Below are 9,256 nucleotides of genomic sequence, written 5' to 3'. Positions count from 1 at the left end.
GCAAATGAAGGACTCCGGGAATTGGCAATTGGCCATGCAGTCAGAGATGACAGCTCTGCATAAAAACAAGACATGGAAGCTAGTTAAATTACCACAGGGCAAAAAGGCTCTACCTTATAAATGGGTTTACAGGTATGAGATCACCGCTCATGATAGTCAGCCAAAGTACAAAGCAAGGCTTGTTGCCAAGGGCTTTAAGCAAGAACAAGGCATTGACTTTGATGAAGTCTTCTCTCCGGTGGTCAAGATGACTACATTGAGATGCTTTCTTGCATTGGTTGCCATATTAGATTTGGTGTTGCACCAAATGGATGTCAAGACAGCGTTCTTGCATGGTGATTTAGATGTGGAAATTTACATGCAGCAGCCAGAAGGGTTTGTTGAGAAAGGCAAGGAAGATTGGGTATGCCAGTTGTTACAGAGTCTTTATGGCTTAAAACAATCACCGAGGGCATGGTACCATAAATTCCACAAGTTTATGCTTTCTCAAGGCTACAAACGTAGTGAGTTCGATCACTGTCTATATACAAAGAAGGCTAAGGATGGTAGTTGACTGATCCTTATTTTGTATGTGGATGACAAGTTGATTGCTGGCAAGCACTTGGAAGAAATTTCAGCTTTGAAGTCAAAGATGGAAAAATCGTTTGACATGAAAGACATGGGTGAGGCAAGTCATATACTTGGTATGCGCATTGAGAGAGACAGATCAAAGAAGTTGATTTGGTTATCTCAAACAGAGTATATTGACAAGGTTTTGCAACGTTTCAATATGGAGAAGGGAAAGGCACTGAGTGTTCCATTGCCACCATATGTGAAACTTAGCAAACAAGATTGTCCTGTGTCTGAGAAAGAACAGGCTGAAATGGATAAGATTCCATATGCGTCTGCAGTGGGTAGTTTGATGTATGCAATGATTGCTACTCGCCAAGACATTGCATTTGCAGTGGGAGTAGTAAGTCGATACATGTCAAACCCAGGCAAGAAACATTGGGAGGCAGTGAAAGGAATATTGAGATACCTGAAAGCTACAAAGAGTATGTGTATATGCTATGGGAGTCAGGAGCTAAGTGTAAAGGGTTTTACAGACTCAGATTATGCAGGTGACTTAGACAACCGAAGGTCTATGTCAGGGTATGTCTTTACATTGGCTGGTGGAGCAGTATCATGGCATTCTAGATTACAAGATTGTGTTACTCAGTCTACTACAGAGGCTAAATATGTTGCAGCATCAGAGGCATGCAAAGAATCAATTTTGCTTAATCGACTAGTAACAGATTTGGGAATCAAAGAAGAGATGCCTGTGTTATATTGTGATAGTCAAAGTGCTATACAATTGGCTCGCAATCCAGTTTATCACTCAAAGACAAAGCATGTGGATGTGAAGTATCATTTCATCAGGGAAATGCTCGAGGATAAGCAACTTCAGCTTGTCAAAGTTCACACCACAGAAAATCCTGCTGATCTACTTACAAAAGGACTTCCCTCAGAGACCTTTGCGCATTTTCGCAAGCAATTAGGTGTAGGGTAGTACATCACTTCTCTACATCTCTTGTATATTAGCTTGTATAGTAGCTTCTCTCACACTTAAAGTACCACATTGGACTTTAAGTGGGTGGTTGTTGGGGTATAAAGCCCAATGTGGTCGCCCAGGTAAGTGGGCGGGCCGCCAGGTATGTACACATATTCTTTTGTTAAAACCTAATAAGAACTCACTATGCTCTACACATTACAGTAGAGCGAGTTCACCATATCGTCGTGCTCTTCTTCTCGCACTCTCTCTCGCGTCGCACTTCCGCTCGTACTCCTTCACATGCTTATCTTTCTGTTTTTACTCATCAATTGTTGTTTTTTTCTTAAGCATATATTAAAATACTTGCTTTTGTGCACATCAACAAATTTTGCTTCGATTCCACTTGAATAGATGAGATAGATTTTATTTCTCAAAATCCTGCTTGTTGAGTTTTTGACGTGGACACTATGCTATTAGATTCATCTACCATAACATTTGGCTACAAACGTTCTTGATATGAACTTCCATGTTCAAATCTGTATGTATGGTTAAGTGAATGGAAAGACACACTAGCCACATTCTCCTGATCTTCTTAGACAAGCATAACGATTTATTCAATTCTAAGAGATCTATGAGAAATAAAATCCATCTTGCATAATTCTATTTCTTTCATTTGTATGGTCGGTCCACCATTTCATCTCCGGGCAATCATTGTTATTGAGTATACCAAATCACATGCATTCAAAATTCTAAAAATAGACCCCATGTATACATTATGACTTTCATTTTGCCACCTAGGAGGTGTCCACGACCTCGCTCTCTTGGTTGGTGTCTTGCTCTTGACCTATTTTTTCACTGTATGCCTTGACAATTAGCATACCATGATTTTGAAGGTATGATGCATCATATTATTTTGTCGTATGCATTTCTATTATTTTGTAAGTTGCCGGACATGTTAAGATATTTACTTATGGTACACTAGTATACATTTTATATATGGTTGTTTGACACGTCAAAAGCAATCTCTATCGTTGGATTGTCTCTCAAGATTTAATGGATGATGTTAGATGAACATGGATAAGGCTCTATTATTTCTGTCATTGGATTGTTAAAATAATCGAGCATGACCTTGTCGTAGGCATTTCTATTATTTTGTAGGTTTGCTCAACATGTTAAGGGATTTATTTATGGTACATTGGTATACATTTGCTATATGGTTGTTTAACATGTTAAAAGCAATCCATATCCCTAGATTGTCTCTCAAGATTTAATGGATGATGTAAGATGAACATGGATAAGGCTCTATTATCTCTGTCACGTATTGTTAAAATAATAGAGATGGATCATCCATTTAGAGCTTGACATACAATTCAACGATAGATATTGCCTTGCATCTATCAACCATAGAATACACATATAACGAAGCTTAAATCCATGCACATCTGACATCATCTGTAAGATCTTGAGAGACAATCCAACAAGAGTGTTTGCTTCCATCTGTTAACCATACAATAAATATATGCTAGTATACTATAAATAAATACTACAACATTCTTGGCTCTTTGAAGCAAGGCCAAATTCTCTCTTGGCACTTTGATATCCTCCTCACCCATGTCTCCATGTAACTTTAGTCTTGGAGGAAATGGATCATCAACCACTCATTCCCATGCTTCAAAAGTCCCATCCACCAAGTCTTCTTCTTTGATGGATTCTCGCTATATAAGAATATCAATTTGACATAAAGTATAAAAAAGGAAAAATAGATTTTTAGCATATGGCATCTCTTGATGTGAAATGAAATAGTCACAACTCACATCAATAACCGGATATCCTATCATGCAATAAGAATTAACCGAGTTACAAAAAGTTGACCAAGTTGTTCGACAAAAAAACCAAAATGTACGAGCTCCCCACGTCTATCTCCATAAGCCTATGTATGTACTCATTGACAATTTGGTCTGCCTCAGGTACTACAACAACATTGATTCAATATTCCATGCCCATCACCTATGAGGTGACCTTGGTTTTACAAGGTGCTAGAAAAACTTCGATTAACACATTTTTGGCTACAAATGTGTAAAACCAATAGGTACACCAATACATAGCTTGCTAGGAAATCGAAACACCAAATTAAAGGCCACATTGGGTGGATGCATGATTACGTGGCCCAATTTTTACATATCGGCAGGGTTCTTCTTTGAGGCTTCAAATTGGGGAGAATATAATACTAGTTGAGAGGTTGCACATGCATTTAACTAAACTAGTCTTGCTTGGTGGGCCTTGCTATATAACATCTATAGAATATATAACAGGACATATACAAATTGACATTTAGCATCTAGCACTGAAGGGAACAAGAGCAAGAATAATTTGGGAAGGGCTGCATTGCGCGAAAGGGATATACACTTGAAAAATGCTATAATTTTTATAGGAGGAGACAAAGTTAAGTGCATTGATTATTAGAAATTATACGGGTGGTTATAGTTGAGATTATATCCAAGCGAGGTTGTACTACTATGTCGACAGATGAATGTTTTTTCTAGTATACATGCTACATGTAAATTCTTGCAAACAAAAAGTATTTCAGGAAGAAAATTTTCATTGAATGGTTGGTAGTGCAACACGTCAGCTTGCATTTTTGAAGGTGGATTTTGACTGTGTTTTTCTTTATAGTTGTTTGTGTTTTGCATTTCTTCTTTTGTAGTTATTCCCAGTACAATGAATGAGGACAATGTTACATGTAACTTCACCTTCTGTGTTCTATGTTATGGCATCGACAATGCCTCCTGTACCGTTTGTCGCACCGATTGTCAAGTTGATATTTTCAGTGATCATGCAGTGCACGCAAATTGTGATCGAATCCATCATATTGAACTTAGGGTCTAGGAGACACTACTCAATGGCATTTATGTTACCTGCGTATGTCTTCATTTCAAGTTCTATAATGTCAGTTTGATTGTACAATTTATTCAAGGTACGGTTGTTATAGTGTTGGACGTCCGACATGTGAGTACAGATTATCGCAATAGAGTTGTTGAGGTAGTCATGCACATGCGCTTTATCTATAATACATACACCCAAGGTACAATTGATCTCATCTACGACTAGTTTTCTTTCATGAAAAATGGTGAAGAACTGAAGCAATTCAGGGTCCGTTGCATGTCTTATAGAGCATGACATCTTGTACAAAGTTGCATGTAGCCTGTGGACCGAGCTTGTGATATGGCATGTGTTACAAAGTTAGCGTGACTACAAACTGGGATTAGTTGGGCAAGATCATCGAGCAAGAGAACACATTTTTTGTTAAAGGGATCTTCCAATTTATTGCTTCTTACATTGATATTTTGTCTTACGACGATAAGGTCAAAAGTCGTTTGGGTTAACATGGATAGCTCATCTATAATTATAATATCTGCCTCTTTTATGTCCAAATATCACTCATTGATCTCATGAATAGAGAGAGGATACCGTTGATTCGTGGTTGGCATCTTGAATTGGTTATGGATTGTAGATACAATGCTGTTAAGCCTTGTTGTTGCTAGATACAATGCTGCTAAGCCTTGTTGTTGCCGCTCCGATGATAGTGCCGAACAATAATACAGAACCGAGGGCAACAGGAGTGTCTATTTTATTTATCTGTTGACCTTGTTTATCACTATATATGTAAGGTATGCCATTGCGCACAACAGAGACATCTTTCTAGGTTGTGAGTGAAGTTGTCACATTGCATGCTCCAATCTTTATACAATGTAGTGCTTTCAAACCATGACCTAGCATATGGACATTAAGTTAGTTTCAAGTTGGCTGCAATTTTCTCTTTAGCTTATTGACGCTTAGTCTGTGATCTTCTAGGTCTTGAGAACTTCATACTAACACCTAGTACGGAAGAAACGAGGATATATATAGTATGACATCAATGATTTAGACACCTAGTTTGGTACAAAAGATTTAGAGCTGAAGTAAAGATGCACAAGGTGAATTCACTATTGTGATACACCACATGCATTCGCTACTGTAATACATCACATACATTTGGCAAGCAACCGTATTCAAAAAGTTGCATGTGTAACTCATGTGTAAATGTTGATCGACATTGAGTGTCTAGTTCTGAAAATGAGATCCAAATAAACCAAAGCAAAGGAAGTAATGTGCAAAATTCTAAAACAAGGAAGTAGAAAAATCATGAATGAATTGCAACAATAAATGAGGTGCTTTACCGACCTGCAATGTTGTACACCTGCTTTTTGGTTGTCCAATCTACAGGCCGATATGTGAGTCAAGCTACAAAAAAGCAATGTGAATAGTTAAACATATCGTCTTGCAATGAAACATCACACTGAAAGTGCACAATATATTGTGCATGTCATGCAGAGGTGCCATACAAAAGTATGGTGGAGAGCTGGCATTGTGGTCTCTCCAAAAAATTATAAGAAACGGAAGCCGTGCCCTGCCCTGTAGCGTTATGTGTTGCGCCAAGCAAACGTATGCGCATGGAAAATTGGATGCATATAACAGACCTTGCAATGTTGTCCAGCTCGAGTCGCGCTTGTGCAATTGGAACATGCAATGTTGTGAATATATGTCCTCCCTGCCATACACAAAACATGCAGATGTAACTTTATGCTCTATGTCCTATGATCAATATTACCCTCTCTCTCTCTCTCTCTCACACACACACACACACGCACACACACACACAGTTGTAAGCTGCTTCGGTAAGCAATTATGTCTTCTTGCCTCCTTGCTAACTAACATGCGTTATGTATCAATACCAAATCGATGTCTGCATTTGCAACCATATGAACTTGATTCGATAGCTGCTGCGTACATGGACCTTTGCTCAATATAAGATCCGCCACCGAATCGTGGTTATTGGCAAGAAGGGAGCTACGAAGTAGTAACTACTATGTTCAAATCCACACCACCAGCATTCTCTACTTTGTATGCATCTACTGAAGAGCAACACTGCAGTATGCTATTGTTGCTAATCTCAAATGCGGCTGCATTGGCTGCCGCCTACATGCAGTTTAGAAAGAGAATCTCTTTACAGGCCGCAATATTGGCCATATTGTCTGTAAGATCTATACTATCCCACCCAGATGTTGAATGGCCAGCAATGAACGGTTGCGAGACTTAGGTCTCCGCCAAAGCCTACTTGGTCGACGTAGATGAAGATGTTGATGGCAGCTTCAATGTCTTCGCGGTAGCGCAAGCGGGTAGAGATAGGCTACTGGAAGCTTCAATGTTGCAGGTGGACATAGATAAGCTAGAGGGATGGCATGATATTGGAGGGAAACACTAGGGTTAGAATCGATTGCAAGACAGTCTCATCCTAGGGGCAGCTGGCAGCAATGCAGTGCCCGTGAAGGATATTGGAAGCAACGTATTCGAGCTCTTCAAGGAAGGCACAATAGCGCTTCTTTATTGGAATAATTTTAGGAGTGCTCTGATCAGGATCAACTGTCTCAACGTTTTTTGCAACGCTTGCTCTGAAGGAGGTGGCCATGACGTTGATGCAATGGATGTAGATCAGCTACCTTGCATCGAGGTCCATGAGCGGCACGAGATGTAAATGCTGCGGCTACGTGTTTCCTCGTGAAGCAGTGGCGACATGCCAACTTTCTCATGAAGGGCCCATGGCTTGCAGGCAAAGAAGGCGGAGTTGTCTCCTCGGGGGATGAAGTCCTCAGGCAGCTTTTCATCGCTGCAGCAAGAGCCTTAAAAAAGCAGATTCTATTTCTTGCGCGAGGCCTGACGTGAGGCTCTTGGCAGTCGATTGATGTCCAAGCTAATGGCCTAGATCAAGCCAACCCGCCAACTGTGGGCTCATGTCACGACACAGCACAAAGTAATAATAAAAATTTAAAAGCAAAGCTTTTTTTATTATGGCACCACGTGGTCGTTTGTGCGCTCAAAGAGTCCAAAAAGGACCTTTGGCTCACCAAGTAAAGATGAACTTAAAAAATCTCAGTTTAAGTAAAATTAGTCGTAGGGGGGCCATTTCTCATGCGATAGTTGTAGGGGTCGCCATCGTCTTTACGCGAGAAGCACTACATATTGCGGGGCTGGTGAGGAAGAAGAGGAACCCTGAGAGTAGGGGTGGAGGCAAGCTTCAGAGAGACGCCAGCCTCGCTAAGAGAGAGAGAGAGAGAGAGAGAGAGAGAGAGAGAGAGAGAGAGAGAGAGAGAGAGAGAGAGAGAGAGAGAGAGAGAGAGAGAGAGAGAGGCCTGCACATGCGCTCGCTGGACTTGTCATAGGAAGAGGGTCACAAAAGCTCATAGTTGAAGCCAATGGAGGTGGATGAGAGCTTGCTTTGACCACAGCGACAAGAAAGTCTTCTCTTGCTCCTCTGCCATAGCCTCGAGTGTTGTCCATGCATAATCTTGCTCTTTCTCTCCATCTCTCTTACTGTGATTGAGGCTTCAATGGAGGTGAGGTGGGGAGGGTACATACACTCGAGTCCTGAGTTTTTTTCTGCATTAACTCACGTCATCCAACTGAATATCGATGAACGAGAGAGGGGACGTCAGAGAGACCGGCATTAGTACTCTCTGTTTTCCACACGCACGAGCGCGTGGAGGAGCTATGGAGCTGAAAAATAAGTATTGGATTCTGCGGCACGGGCGTAGCAAGCCCAACGAGAGAGGTCTGATCGTCTCTCATTTGGTGAGCACCCTTCATCCATGCATGCCTGCATCCATGCAATGCTTGTGCTGGTTCCATTACCTCTTGTTTAATTTGGGTGGTTCTTAGAGCAACGGTGTGTTGGAGGAGCATGGACTCTCTGCTGTGGGTATAAATCAATCAAGCTCAAGAAGTAGGACGTCTGTTTCTCAAGGTATTGCACGTCCCTCCTAACGTTACGCACTCTTCAACTGATGGTCCGCCTGTGTATTGCAAGGCACAAGTAGCGATGTCTTCCCTAAAAATTAGTTACTTGATGATTTCTATGCTGGCAGCCACTATGGAGATTTATTAACATCCCAAAGCTTGAAATTCTGTAATCTCTTCATTTTCAATGCGAAACCTAGTACTTTATGTGACTCGTGCACCTATTACACCTTGTAGTTCAAAAATAAACAAGTGTATATAGCGTTTTAAGTTTTAAAACGCTGCGGGCTGTGTGCAGTCAAGGTTATTCTCAAGGTGCAGAGAGGGAGAGGTTAGACATTGCCTCAGTTGCTTCCGCGAGGGAATAAAGGTGTGACTTGGGAGACGAAGAGGAGGAGAGGATTTTGAAATGGTGAAACAGCTTGGGATTAGTGCAAAGGAGTGGATCGGCATCCGCTTGGAATTTGGAGCGGCGAGGAGATTTTTTGTGGCCTATTGGAGTGCGAGAAGGTACAAAATACCAAGTTTTGCAACTTCAACAAGGCACCCCCTTGCTTGAGTGTCCGCGACGACATCGACCAAGGACAACCAAAAGCTATGGATAACGGATCGTCAACCATCCATTTAGGAGCCTATGCGTCAGCACAGTTCTCAAGGAACCTGGAAATTTGTTTGGCTCGAGTTTGTGAAGTCAAAAGCAAATGGAGGAGTTCGCTAGAGGACAACGACAAAGGTCAATTGGACAAGGATGACAGTACCAGTACTTAGTTAGCTGCCTCGGTGCCCGAGAGGTACGACCACGGTCATGATTGTGATTCGACGCTTTGTTTGGCTCGAGAGTTTGAAGCCAAAGGCAAAAGCAGGAACTCATAGATAGACAAGGACAAAGGCAAGCTGGAGAAAGATTACGGTAAT

At 41.2% G+C, this 9,256-nt stretch overlaps 1 pseudogene; it reads right to left on the bottom strand.

Annotated features, from left to right (window-relative positions):
- Positions 1–6,397: 6,397 nt before the first annotated feature.
- Positions 6,398–7,212, bottom strand: LOC147454218 (uncharacterized; annotated as a pseudogene).
- Positions 7,213–9,256: the final 2,044 nt, after the last annotated feature.

This window comes from Adiantum capillus-veneris, chromosome 7, assembly GCF_014529385.1.
Source record: "Adiantum capillus-veneris isolate H3 chromosome 7, ASM1452938v2, whole genome shotgun sequence".
In the NCBI taxonomy this organism is placed as follows: Eukaryota; Viridiplantae; Streptophyta; class Polypodiopsida; order Polypodiales; family Pteridaceae; genus Adiantum; species Adiantum capillus-veneris.
This window is presented reverse-complemented; position numbering and strand designations above follow the sequence as displayed.